Source organism: Callorhinus ursinus, unplaced genomic scaffold (assembly GCF_003265705.2).
Source record: "Callorhinus ursinus isolate GAN/ISIS: 27379988/994484 unplaced genomic scaffold, GSC_fseal_2.0 scaffold83, whole genome shotgun sequence".
NCBI classification, from domain to species: Eukaryota; Metazoa; Chordata; class Mammalia; order Carnivora; family Otariidae; genus Callorhinus; species Callorhinus ursinus.
In genome coordinates this window covers 3,631,863-3,646,026 of record NW_027397145.1, presented here as the reverse complement: position 1 = coordinate 3,646,026, position 14,164 = coordinate 3,631,863, and positions in this window count along the sequence as shown.

Sequence of the window (14,164 nt, the reverse complement as noted above, 5' to 3'; positions counted from 1 at the left end):
TAAATTTTTACATATTCTCTTCCAATTATTTTGTCTATTATATGTAAAATGTTTAGCCCATAGAGTGTCAGGTACAGTAACAAGATCCCTATTTGTGATATACATTAAACATAATGGAGGGAGCACCGGGGTGGCTCGGTGGGTTTAAACATCTGACTCTGTTTTGGCTCAGGTCCTGATCTCAGGGTGGTGAGATCGAGTCCCACGTGGGGCTCCGTGTTCAGTGGGGAGTCTGCTTGAGATTCTTTACCTCTGCTCCTCCCTCTGCATGCATGTGCTTTCTCTCAAATAAATAAATCTTTAAAAAAAAAAACAATGGAGGAAGCAGAGGTATATCTAGAGCAGACACAATTTGATTATGAATAGAAAAGTCCCCTAGAACCTGAAGAAATAGTCCCTCTGGTGTCTATTTGATTTTACAATTCAATTTGCTAAGTAAGTCTTTCATTAAATTTTCACAGATACTATCTCACAGCAGGAAGAAATATTTCACAGTCAAGGACTCAAGCATTAGGTTGAGGGCTTGGAGATAGGGAAAACCTGTTATTTGATAGTTATCTGAAATGGCACTGCCTGCCTGGCATGTTCACTTGGAGGAAGAGTTTGAACAAAGGTGGCAGGATTTAATGCACAAAGAGTAACATCGTATCTCTTTTAACATGATTAGCACCAGAAGTTGATGAGGATGACTCTCCGTGTATAGTTAATTCTCTTTGTTTAAGAAATGTGTTGTGAGTTGGCCTGAAGGGGCCTTGAACTGAAGCCCCTCCCACAGAGTCACAAATGAAGGTTAAGTTCCTAGTTTGACTCCCCCAATGGCCCTTGTGATCACCAGTCTCCCCTGCCTCCCAGGACCTTCCCCTGTGGGCCCCTTAGATTAGCTCCCTGAGAAGCTTAACAAAACCTCCCTCTTTTTGGTTCAAACTGACCAACCTAACCTTAGCCTAGGAACATCAAAGGGGTCCACCGTACACCTTAATACAGGCATGGCCCCGGTGCTGCACCCCACCCCCACTTGCCCTGCATGGCCCCAGGAACTGTGCCTTGTACTTCTCCAGGACCCATGAGGAATAAACCTCTCTTTTTCAATTCCATTGTGGTCCTTTTGAACTGAGGCACATCATCTGACCTGCTGGGACTCGACTACACAAGTGTTAATTTAACAAAGTCAGGACAGTATGGCAGGACACTGGGCAACTTCCCTTCCTTGGAGCCCCTAATGAAGGGATTTTTTCTTTGTATTGGTTTTTCTTTTATAAGATGGGACAGTCTGTTCTCCAGTGTTCTTCTGTTAATATCCATAAGCATCCTGGTCAGTAGGTGGTTGGTTGGGGTGTGGGCCACCTAGGTGTTGGGTCTGTAGGGTTAGTTTACTCTGGGTCTTGTCTTATTTTTGTTCTTGAGTCCTGTCAAAATGTTCTGCGGGATGTTGTAGTTGAGCTCACAGGGCTTTCCTATTGTAAATTCTGTTTTTGAATTAGGTCTTCAGTTTCAGGTGTGACTCTGTTGACCAAAGAGGATGAAAGGCCTCTGCTCCATTCACAACTTTAACTCATTTTTTTTTTCTTTTTTAAAGATTTGTTTATTTCAGGGGTGGGGGAGGGGCAGAGGGAAAGAATCCCTAAGCGGACTCCCAATGCAAGGCTTGATCTCACAACCTTGAGATCATGACCTGAGCGGAAACCAAGAGTTAGGGGCTCAACCAACTGAGCTACCAAGGTGCCCCTAACTCTTGACTGTTGCCAAAAGTTAATTTGCAGACAATCCTTAGAATCTCCTATAGTTTCATCTTGTTTGTTTGTTTGCATGATTGAATTATGCTCCATTCAGTTTGGGGGGAATGTTTCAGGTAAGCCTCTTACCAGATGACTTTCCTGGTTCTTTTCTTTTCTTTTTTTTTTTTAAAGATTTTATTTATTTGAGAGAGAGAGAATGACAGATAGAAAGCACGAGAGGGAAGAGGGTCAGAGGGAGAAGCAGACTCCCCGCTGAGCAGGGAGCCCGATGCGGGACTCGATCCCAGGACTCCAGGACCATGACCTGAGCTGAAGGCAGTCGCTTAACCAACTGAGCCACCCAGGCGCCCTCCTGGTTCTTTTCTTTCTTTTCCTTTCCTTTCCTTTCCTTTTCCTTCTTTTTTCCTTTACTTATTTTCTCTTTTCCTTTTCTTCTTTTTCTTTATTTCCTCCTTTCCTTCTTTCTTTCTTTTCCTTCCTTCCTTCCTAGCTTCCTTCCCTTTCTGTCAGGATTATTGTGCAAAGAAGGACCCTCTAGGTCCCTTTCCAGATCAGTCCAATCAGCTTTTGCCATCCAGGATTTAGCATCTGAGGTTCTGACCAACATGTGTACTAGTTGATATATGCCAGGTAATCCTAGATCATAAGTACCCAAAGAATTCTAGACTCTCCTATGAATATTTGCTTATTTTCTTTGGGTTTAGAGAAATCTTTACTTCTGCTCTTAATTCAGCTCATGTTCAAGTCTTAAGTTCAGTTGCCTGTACATCTTGCTCATGGGAGGGATGGATCCTCATAGATATTTTGGGGTTTTAGGGAGTTGTTAGGAGAAAATCAGGAGTCTGGATAAGAAGAAGGGTGGTGAGGAAGTATGCAAGTAGAGAGATCAGAAGGACAAGGGGGAAGAGGGAAGGCTGGACATGGAAAGACTACGAGGGGACGAGGAGGGGAAGATTTACTAGGCAAGTGAGTCTCCTTGGTCCTTGCTTAAGTTGTCACGTTGCTCCTTAGCTTTGGCCAAAGAATCTTTTAGTGGAGCGATTGCTTATTCAGAATTTCATTTAAAGGCCTCTGCATAGCAATCAAAAAATGCTGCTCAATGGGCTTGTGAAATCTTATTCCCTTCCTTTTCTAAGGCACCTCGCAAATGAACAATTTTTTTCCAATCAAATGTTCCCAAGATTGCCTACGGAAGGCCCAGATTATCCCTGCTGGAGCTTTGTCATTTAGAAAGATAGACACAAGAATTAGGATTTTAATCACAATACATAGAAGAGGCAGGGGTTTTCCAAGTGAAAGAGAGGATTTAGATTTAGTTGACCCCATGAAAGCTGGTGATAGTTGGGAGGAAAGTAATGCTTACGCACCTTGTGTCTCGGGGCCCCCATCCTGACTGCTGGTCACTTCCTAATGAAGACCTGAAATTCTCTGCCCCCAGCAGGTGGAAAACCAAAGAGAGCATTCTGATCAAAGCCAAGCTCTCAGGACACAAAATAGAAGGAAAACCTTACTCACTTTTATTGGTGACCTATATAGCATTTGGTCCAGTGGATGCTGGTCTGGTGAGACCTGAAAACCCTAGTGGTCAGTGAGGCCAGTTCAAACAACGGGCTTATAAGGCCTTTGCCTGCATTCTGCCCTATGAGCCTCCTTCTTGTAACACTTTTAGACAGCACAACAAAAAATAGTAACACGAAAGACAAAACAGAGGAAAAGGAATGTTCTGAGTCACCCACGGATGCCAATAGAAGCCAATAACAAAACCCACGTACCAAGCTGAGGATAAATAGCCAAGGAACTCCACACGAAGAGAGCAGAGTTCAGACCCAGTGCTGTGCCTGGCACTAGGGGGCCATGTGGGTCCCACAGCAGGTTGAAGGTCGGTCCCCTGTGGTGCGAAGTGCAGACAAGGCTCCGGGGAGCCTCTGTAGAAACTGTGGAAGTACATAAGGACCTAGCATATTAGAGCAAGCAAAGGTGGTTTAGTCACAGCTCCCTATGGCAGGGGAATCAGCCACCATCACTTGCCTTGGCAGAGACTCAGAGGCAGACAAAGGAGGGGGGAAAATGGGAACACTTCTGGAAGGAAGCTGTAGGGGGACTAAATAGAAGTGGGGGCATCATATGTGATCAGTTGGGAGTATGTATTTTGCTTTCTCTACTTGGTCTTAAGTTGGAATAAGGGACAAAATTTGGGAAGTTGTCCATCTTTAATAAAGTCCTGGCCTTTTGGGGATGATTTTACAGAAATTGATGTTTGGCTTTCTACAAGTCCAACTTCTAGAAAGCAGCCCGGTTTCTTTTGCTTAGTAACCTCCTCCAGAGCTTTCCAGGTGTTATTTGAAACAGGCCCCTGTATGCAGAGGGCAGGGAGAGACTGAAGAAAGGGGCAGGCCCTCCTGTTTGGGAGGTGGCAGTTGTAGTAAACAAAGGGAACTTGTCTACAAGGCTTGTCTTGGGTGGCAGCAAGGACCCCTGCGCCTGCCCACCAAATCTTAGAAGTTCATAGAGAGGCCTTAATGGGGTTCAGGCATGTGTCCCATGGAGGTGTTCTCAGCATCACATCCCTATCTTAAGACTCTGTCCTTGGATCAGCCTCTAAGAGGGGGAAAGGCAAGAAGAACCCTCATTCTAAGGATGGGGTGGGGGTGAGGAGCCTCCAGTCTCATGAGTCTTAACTCATGGGTCAGCTGACAGTCATGTCCTCTCAGTGTACGTTACCAACTTGCTTCCTATGATGGTTAATGGAGAAAATGATGTAGATAATAATGTTGGTAATAACCAACTGGGCTGGTGGCTGCAGGCTGTGGGTACGAGTTCTATTTTTACATCTAGTCTGATTGTGTGTTTGTTCAGTCTTTCATGTCACTCTGATGTTATTCCATGTGGAGGTATTCAGAGTTGTCTATCAGATTTTAGAATCTGACACGTGTCCTTTATATTATACTCTCTTGCTAGACACTCAGTGGTCTCTTTCAAACTGAGGACTCATTAGTATCCATCTTCACTTCCTGGCTGTTATTTCTTGGCGTATTGCTACCTCTCCGTTACCAATCCTCACCCTCTCCAGAACTTCCATTGGAAGCTTGTTGGTTTCTGGATCTGTCTTTCACATTTTCTGACTTTGTTTTCCTCTTATTGTCCTTCGCTGCTGCTGAAACAGTTCCTTAACTCAGTCTTCCAGCTCACTCTTTCTCTTTATGTATTTATTTGACTTTTAGTCCATCTAATGAGAATTTCACCCCCATTAATTGTATTTTTCACTTTAGGAGGTTAAACAAGGTGTTTTGTTTGTTTTTTCCTGCAAATTGTTTATTTTTTATTGTGTTCAGTTTGCCACTGTTAGCCATTGTTAGTTTTTGATACAGTGTTCAATGATTCATTAGTTGCATACAACAGTGTGTTTTGTTTAAAAGGTTCTCTCTGAATATGTTATCTTTTTAAAAAAGGCTTCTTCTGAGTGCTATATTAATTCTTTGTCCTCAGCTACAAATTTTGCCATTGGTCATGTTTGTTGCTCTTTCAATATTGGATGATTTTCCTGAATTTCCTCCAATATTGGATGATTTTTGATTGTGTGTTTATCTCAGCGATTGAAATTTGCTATTAAATTATCCATGGTCTCTAGCTTTGGGGCCTTAGCAGGTGTTGCTGTTTTGAATGAACTGTGTACGATGAGAATTGGCAAGGGTGGATGAATGGTTGGGTGAACACCTGGCATTCTGCGCTTGAGCACCCATTTGTCCTGGTGCTGGACATATTGTCTAGCTTCTTTGATCCTAGTTTTCACCTGCAGATACCCCTCACTGCTGCCGCCTGGTCCCTGAGGAGCAGCAGGAATGAGGCACAAGGTTTTATCTGCCTGGAGTGCCTCAACTTAGCTAGCCCCCAATTCACTGTTTCTGGGTTATGCTCAGGTTTGACTTTGATCATCTCAATTCCGGGGGAGTTGTAATGCCATTTCCAATTTTTTATGCTAGAATGCTCCTTCACAGAGTCTCCAATCCCGCCATGCACACATACCTAGTTTTTTAAGCGCAGCCATACATTTTTATTTTAATATATTTTCCGTAATTTATTTCTAATAGTTGTGGAAAACAGAAGACTGCTCTATGTGTTTGTTTGGAAATCATGAAAGTGGAAACTTTTGAGTCTAGTTGCAATTTTTTTATCTGACCCTCTTTATTGCAGTACTTGCTTTATTGTGGTGGTCTGAAACCAAATCTGCAATATCTTCAAGGAATGTATTCTCATATTACAAAAGTTTTTAACATGTATTGCTGATGAGGGTGTATCTCAATACAATTGATTTCTCTTAAAATCTTATAAATTTTCCTTCAGGCAGTTACACATGCTTTTTCAGAAGGGGGTCTACAGGCACTACCTAAAGGCTAAAGGGCCCATCACACAGATGGAGGGAGCCTTGCCCAACGCCCCTTGGGGAGCCATAGTCCTGCACCTTGGCTCACCTGGATCTGTCTAGAATGCGGACTTCCTATACTAGAGAGGGCTCCTGGGCCCTTATCCCCACCGGAAACGGGGCACTACTTCTTTGTTCCCCTGACATCTGTCTCACCCCTGCTGCCCTACCTAAAACAAAATCTTCAAGCTTGTCTTTTATATTAGAAGAAGAGACCACCCTGTTTGTTGACCTTGTTTGTCTTAAATGTTAGAGGCGAGGTATTTTCATGACAGTTACAAATCCACCTTGTTTGTCTTAAATGTTATAGATGAGATATTTTCGTGAAAGTTAAAATTGACCACTGAAAGTTACCAAACTTCAAAGGAGAAGTAAGCGGGGGTGCTACCAGTGGTGATCTCCAGAAGCTTAAGTCTGATGGTCAAGTTTCCTGTAAAAGACTGACCAGGAAAGCCCTCAGTGGCAACCTATTTAGGACCCCGTAGTCTAGTTGTTCTTAAAGTATGGCCCAAGAACCCCTGGGGTTCCCTGAGACCTTTTCAGAGATTCATAAGGTCTTTCCTTTTTCAACTTTGTATTTGTGTGAAGGCAGATTCTCTTCATATACTTCAACCAAAACAACATACTGCAATAGATTGAATGCTGAAGCAGATGTGAGAATTCATCTGTCTTCTATTAAATCAGACATTAAAGAGGTTTGCATAAATACTAAGTGGTGCTATTCTTCTGATTAATTTGTTCTTGTATCAGAATATATATTTTCCATAAAACATTATATTAACATGCAATAGGCTTCTTATCATTACTTGAATTAATAAACATTTAATACAGACAGGTATAATGAACTGTATAAACTGTTGCTCTTTGAGGTCCTTAATATTTTTTAAGAGTTTGAAGGGATCTTGAAACCAGAATGTTTGAGAACTGCAGTGTTAGTCCCATTTTTCATAGGAGACTCCTCACCCAAGGGTCTGAGATAGGGAATGGGGGCACCAAGAGCCACACCCATGTTGTTTGATTGCAGAGCCCATATACAGAACCACTGTGAATACTGTTTTTCTGTATTGTAGCCATCTCTATTATCTGCAAGTGTATTTTTTATATTACTGATTAGAGAAACTCAAAGTAGTTATACTGGAATAGGGCATGTGTATATGGGGTTTGCGTGCACACACACACATTTCTCTGTCTCCCTTGGAAAGAATAGAAATTGATTGATCTGTTTATTACTATGTTATTAATGCCTTTCCTATATGAGACTTTGGACTTGGGACTTAAATTCCAATCACTGGTTTTGGAATTGGATTAACCTCATGAGTTCATAGACTCCATAGTCTTTCACATGCCCTCTGTTTTTCCCCAGCACCTTTCTATCCCAATAGGTTGTTTTGTTGTTGTTTTTTTAATTAAAGATTGAATGCATACAAAAGAGTGTAAGTATAAAATAGAACAGCAAACTGGATGGTAGATACACAAACATCAGAAAGTATCAGTGCTCTAAGTCTGTACTCTCCCCCCATGTCCACTCCTATCATCCTGAAATAACTACTTTCCTGAATATAGTATTAATCATTTTCTTGCTCTCTTCATAATTTTGCCACATATGTAGACATCCTTAACCAAAATATCTCCTTAAGTCTTGCCTGTATATGACCATATATAGAACTGTCTTATATGGCCTGTGCAAATTTCTTTTTCCCACTATTATTTTCTTCTCCTCCTCTACCTCTTTCTTCTTCTTGAGATTAACCTATGTTGATATGTGAAGTGTACACTTTTCATTTTCCTTCTGTATAGTCTTCAAGTGCATAAATAGATCATTGTTTACTAATCTTGTTTCCTACCAAAAGGACATCTAGATTTGACATAAGAACAGGTTTTTCTCTGTTAAACGTTTTATTTTGAGATGATTGTATGTTCGCATGCAGTTGTAAGAACGAATCCGAGATCTCTACAGTCTTCTCCCGGTTTGTCCCAGTGGTAACATCTTGCCTAACCATAGTGGTATCACAGCCAGGAAACTGACTTGATAAAATCCATTTACCTTATTCAAATTTCAGCAGCATTCAAGCACTTGCGTATGTGTGTGTATGTGTATGTTTAGTTCTATGACATTTCATCACACCGTCAAGATTCAGAAAATTTCCTTCACAGTAATCCCTTATGCGATCGTTTTATACCACAGCCACCTTCTCCCTTTCTCCTTCTCTGACCCCTGGTGCTCTCTTCTCCATCCCTGTAATTTTGTCATTTCAAACCTGCTCTATAAATGGAATCACACACTGTGTAGCCTTTTAAGATGGCTCTTTCCCCCCACTCATCGTAATTCCCTTGAGATCTATCCAAGTTACTGCATGCACCAATAGTTTGTTCTTTTTTTGCTGAGTAGTATTCCATGGAATAGTTGTGCCCAATTTATTCCCCTGTGAAGGACATTTGGGTTGTTTCCATTTTGGGCATATTTCACGAAGCTGCTGTGAACATTTTTTTTTTACAGGTTTTTGTAGGGAGGAGTTTTTATTTCTCTGGGATAAATGCCCAAGAGTGAGATGGCTGGGTTGCATGGTAAGCACACGTTTAGTTGTGTAGAAAACTGCCAAACTTTTTTCTATTTTTCCATTCACATTTGTGAACATTTTTTGTATGTCCTCTTGGTGTAGACACTCTCAAGAGTACCTCCTGTGTGTACACCCAGAAATAGATTTGCTGGGCTGTAGAGTCTACACATCTTCACCTTTATCACAAAATGCCAAGTCGTTTCCATAGTGCATACAACAGTGTGTTTTCAGTACATAAGAGCTCTGTTTACTCCCTGATAATGTTTGACATTCTCATTTCCTCCATTTGGGGGAAGTATAGAAGGATGTCTCATGGGATTAATCCACACTTCCCTAAAAATTTTTCATATAATTAATTGCCACTCAGTTTTCTTTTTCAGTGATGTCTTGTCCAGCTCTGTTGTCCATGTTTGTTTTGGGTTGCTCATCCTCTGCCTTGTGATTCTACAGCCAGATTATTATAAATTTGTCAGATATAAACATTTCAAACATCTCATATTTGTAGTTTTTTTTTGTGGCCTCTATGAAATCTTTTTAGGAATAAAAGTTATTAATACGAATATAGTAAATGTATCAATGCTTTCTTTTGTGGTTAATGTTCTCAAGTCTATTCTATAATCTAGAAGTTTTGCTGGCTTATCTTCTCTCTTCAATCCACTTGGAATTTATTTTAAAGCATGGTGTGAGGAGGGAAGCTATATTCACTCCAAATGGATCCCCATTTTTTTCTGGCATACTTTATTGTATTCCATATTCTGTTCCCAGTGATTTGCAGGGTCTGTTTAGTCCTATGTCAAGTGTCCATTTAAGTGTAGCTCTGCTTCAGTGCTCTTTGTTCTGTTATCAGTCAACATGCTAATTATACAGGGCCTCCATTATTCTAACTGTGTAACGAATCTGGATGTCTGAATGAGTAAGTCCACACTCACCCCAGCCTGGTTTTTCTTTCCCAGGAGTGTCTGTCTATTCCTGGCCCTTCTATGTAAAAATTTTGACATGGCTTCTCAAATTTTATAAAAGTTTCAAATGATTGGAATTGGATTAAAACTATGTAAAGAGAGATACATTGTTTTAGACTTCCAGCCCATGAATATGGTATCATTCCCTTTATTAGATCTTGTAGAAATGTTTTTCAGTAGAGTTTTCTAACAGAGTACTCCAAAAAAGGTTTTTACATCTCATAGTTGCTTTAGTATAGGTGACATATATTTGGTTACTATTGTAAATGATGTCTTTATTATATTTTTTAAGAATTTGCTAGTATATAAAAATGCAGTTAGGTTGCTAAACTGTCTTTCTGCATTGCCCCCGGCACTTATCCTTTTTCTTAATTGATCCTTCTCTGTACTTAGCACTTTCTAATGTATGTAAATTTGTTACTTACTTTGTTTTTTGTATGTTTTCCTTCACCAGAATGTCAATTACATGAGGGTAGGGATTTTGTCTCTTTCTTACTATAGCGTTAGTGTTGAGAATAGTGTTATGCTTATATTAGGTGTTCAGTAAATATTATTTGAACGGATGGATGAATTCTTCTTAATTCTAATCATTGTAGATTTTGGGGGGGTCATTCTATGCAGGTCAATCATACCATATGTAAATAAGGACAGTTTAATTTCTTCTTTTCAGTCCTTGTCATTTTTTGTTGTCCAGTTGCTCAGGTTACTTCGCTTCATGTAACAGTGGATAGAGTGATATTGGTGATAGTGGTATTCTTGCTACAGATTTTAAAAGTAAAACTTGTAAATTTCTCTTACGTGTGTGTGTGTGTACACACATGTACATGTGTTTTTTATGAGGGGAGATTTTCTTTCTCATTTTAAAAAAGTTTTTTTACTTCTTTTCTAATTTAAAAAATAGAAGAAAAATTACAGGATATTGAATTATTTGGTATATTTTATCTGTATCTACTGATAAGATCATATGAGTTTTTCCATATCCAATTAATAAATATGGTGAGATGGATTAATGGTTTTTAATATTAAACTGACCTTCCATTCCTGGCGTAAGTCTGACATGGTCCTGCCTTGGTTTATTTGGGGCAAATCTGACCTTTAATACTTGGTGTTACATTTTTCTCTTATGTTGGACTATTTGGTTTACTAGCCCTTTTTAAAAAATGATTTTCATATCTACTTATATCATGAGTAAGTTTAGTCTGTAATTTTTTATTTCCTGTAATATCCTTCTCTGGTTTTGGTGTGAAGATTATGCTCACTTCATAAAAAGATTTGGAAAGAATTGTTTATTTTCTGTTCTTGAAAAAGTTTGTGTAACATTATAATCACTTTGTTCAGTGTTTCATAGAATGTTTCTGTAAAATCATCTGAGCCCAGGCATGCTTGAATGAAAGTTGTTATTTTTTTAAATTAATTATTTAATTTTTAATAGTTTTAAATTTTTTCTTTAGTCAACTGCCATGGTTCATTTTTTTTTTTTAAGAAGTCTTCCATTTATGTTCTGAAATTCAGTGGGATAAAGTTCACAATTATTCTTACTGCTTTTAAATCCCTGCTACATCTGTGGTTATGTTCCATTTTCATTCCTAATATTATATATATTTTCTTCTTTCTTTGATCTTGCTGGATAATTTTGAATATTATATCTTTTAAAAGAATCAATATTAATTGAACTTGATTCAGTTTCCCCTTTCCTACTGTATCTTTTTTCTCTATTAGTTATTCCTAAATTCCAAACATATAAATGTTTTTCTATTTACTTTTTTAGTTATTGATTTCTAAGATTGAACTCAGAAAATAAGTTCTATGTGATATATATCACTTGAAGTTTATTGAGCTCTCTTTTATATGGCCTGATATATTCATTTGTTTTCTCATGTAGCATTAGTTCTATACCTGTCTATTAAATCAGCTGTTAATTATGTTCTCTTATAGCCTTAGTCTGTTGTATTGATGTATAATTGACATACACTATCCTATTACTTTCAGGTGTATATCACAGTGATTTGATATTTTTATATGTTATGAAATGATCTCCATGATAAGTGTAGTTGCCATCTGTCACCATACAAAGTTATTAAAATATTATTGACTCTATTCCCTATGTTATACACTACATCTCCATGACTTTATTTTATAACTGGAAGCTTGTACTATTAATCCCTTTTCCCTATTTCCCTCACTCCCCAAGCCTTCCTTACTCTAGTAACCAATAGTTTGTCTCCTGTATCTGTGATTCTACTTCTGTTTCATTTTGTTTGTTCAGTTGTTTTGCTTTTTAGATTCCACCTACAAGTGAAATCATATGCTATGTGTCTTTCTCTGTCTGATTTATTTCACTTAGCATAATACCTTCTAGGTCCATCCATGATGTTGCAAATGACAAGATTTCATTCTTTTTGATGCCTGAGTAATATTCTATTGTATATATGTACAACATCTTCTTCATACATCTGTGGATGGACACTTAGGTTGCTTCCATATTGTGGCTATGTAAATAATGGTGCAATGAATATAGGAGTGCATATGTTTGAATTGTTTTCATTTTTTTTCAGATAAATATCAGAAGTAGGATTTTTGGATCTTATGGTAGTTATACTTTTTATTTTTTGAGGACTCTCCTTATTGTTTTATACAGTGAGCCTACCAATTTACATTCCCACCAACAGTGTTTGTCCCTTTTCTGGACATCCTCATCAGGACTTGTGGGTTTTTTAAAAAATCTTTTTGATAATATTCAATTTTATAGGTATGAGGTGATATATCATTGCAGTTTTGATGTACATTTGCCTGATGATGAGTGATGTTAAGCATCTTTTCATGTGCCTATTGTTTATTGGTATGTCTTTGCAAAATGTGTATTGAAGTCTTTCGTCCATTTTTTAAAATTTTAATTTATTTTTTTAAAGATTTATTTATTTGAGAGAGAGAGCAGGGGAAGGGGCAGAAGGAGAAGGAGACAAGGAGACTCCCCACTGAGCACAAGTCCGACATGGGGTTTGATCACAGTACCCTGAGATCATGACGTGAGCCAAAAGCAAGAATCAAATGTTTAACCATCTGAGCCACCCAGGTGCCCCTTACCAATTTTTTTTAAAGAGATTTATTTATTTCTTTGAGAGAGAGAGAGGACAGAGTGGGAGGGGCAGAGGAATAGGAAGAGAGAGAGAGAGAGAGAGAGTCCTCAAGCAGACTCCCTGCTGAGTGTGGAGCCCAACTTGGGGCTCCATCCCAGGACCCTGAGATCATGATCTGTTCCAAAACCAAGAGTCAGGTGCTTAACCGACTGAGCCACCCAGGTGCCCCTCTTTTGCCCATTTTTTTTTAAATCAAGTGTCATGTTTTTTTATATTGCTGTGCATATTTTTTATATATTTTGGATATAAATCCCTTTTCAGATGTATGATTTGAAACTATCTTTTTCCAGTTTATTAGATTGCCTTGTCATTTTGTTTGCTTCTTTCACTGTGCTAAAGCTTTTTAGTTTGATGTAATCCCATTTGTTTATTTTAGCTTTTGTTGTCCTTGCCTCAAGAGACTGGTCCAAAAAAATACTGCTGAGAGTGATGTCAAAGAGTTTACTACCTAGGTTTTCCTTCTAGGATTTTTATGGTTTCTGGTCTTATGTTCAAGTGCTTAATCCATTTTGAATTTGTTTTTGCATATGATGTAAGATAAATTACCCAGTTTCATTCCTTTGCGTGTGACTATTCAGATTTCCCAACACTATTTATTGGAGAAACTATTATTTTTCTCCACTGTGTATTCTTGTCTCCTTTATCATAAATTAATTGATCATATATGCATAGGTTTACTTCTAGGTTCTCCATTTTATTCAATTGATCTATGTGTCTGTTTTCATGTCAGTACCATACTGTTTTGATTCCTGCAACTTTGTAATATAGGTTGAAATCAGGGAGCATGATACTTCCAAATTTGTTCTTTTTTCTCAAGATTTCTTTGGCTCCTTGAGGTCAGTTGTGGTCTGATAGAAGCTTTAGGATTCTTTATTCCAGTTCTGTGAACAATGACATTGGTATTTTGGTGGGGATTTCACTGAATCTGCCTATAGCTTTGTGTAGTATGGACATTTTTGCCATATTCATCTAATCCATGAACATGGTATAAGTTTCCATTTATTTGTGTCATCTTTCTTCACTGATGTCTTATAGTTTTCATAATATAGGGTTTTTTTGGTTAAATTTATTCCTACATATTTTATTCCTCTTAATGCAATTATAAATGGGACTGCTTACTTAATTTCTTTTTCTGATAGCTCCTTAGTGTACAGAAATGCAACTGATTTTTATGTTAATCTTTTATAACTTTACTGATTTGTTAATTCTAATGGTTTTGGGTGGAGTCTTTAGGGTTTCCTACATATAATGTCATGTCATCTGCAAATAGTGACAGTATAGTTTCTTCCTTTTCAATTTGGAGGACTTTTATTTTTTTTTTTCTTGCCTGATTGACATGTCTAGGACTTCCAGT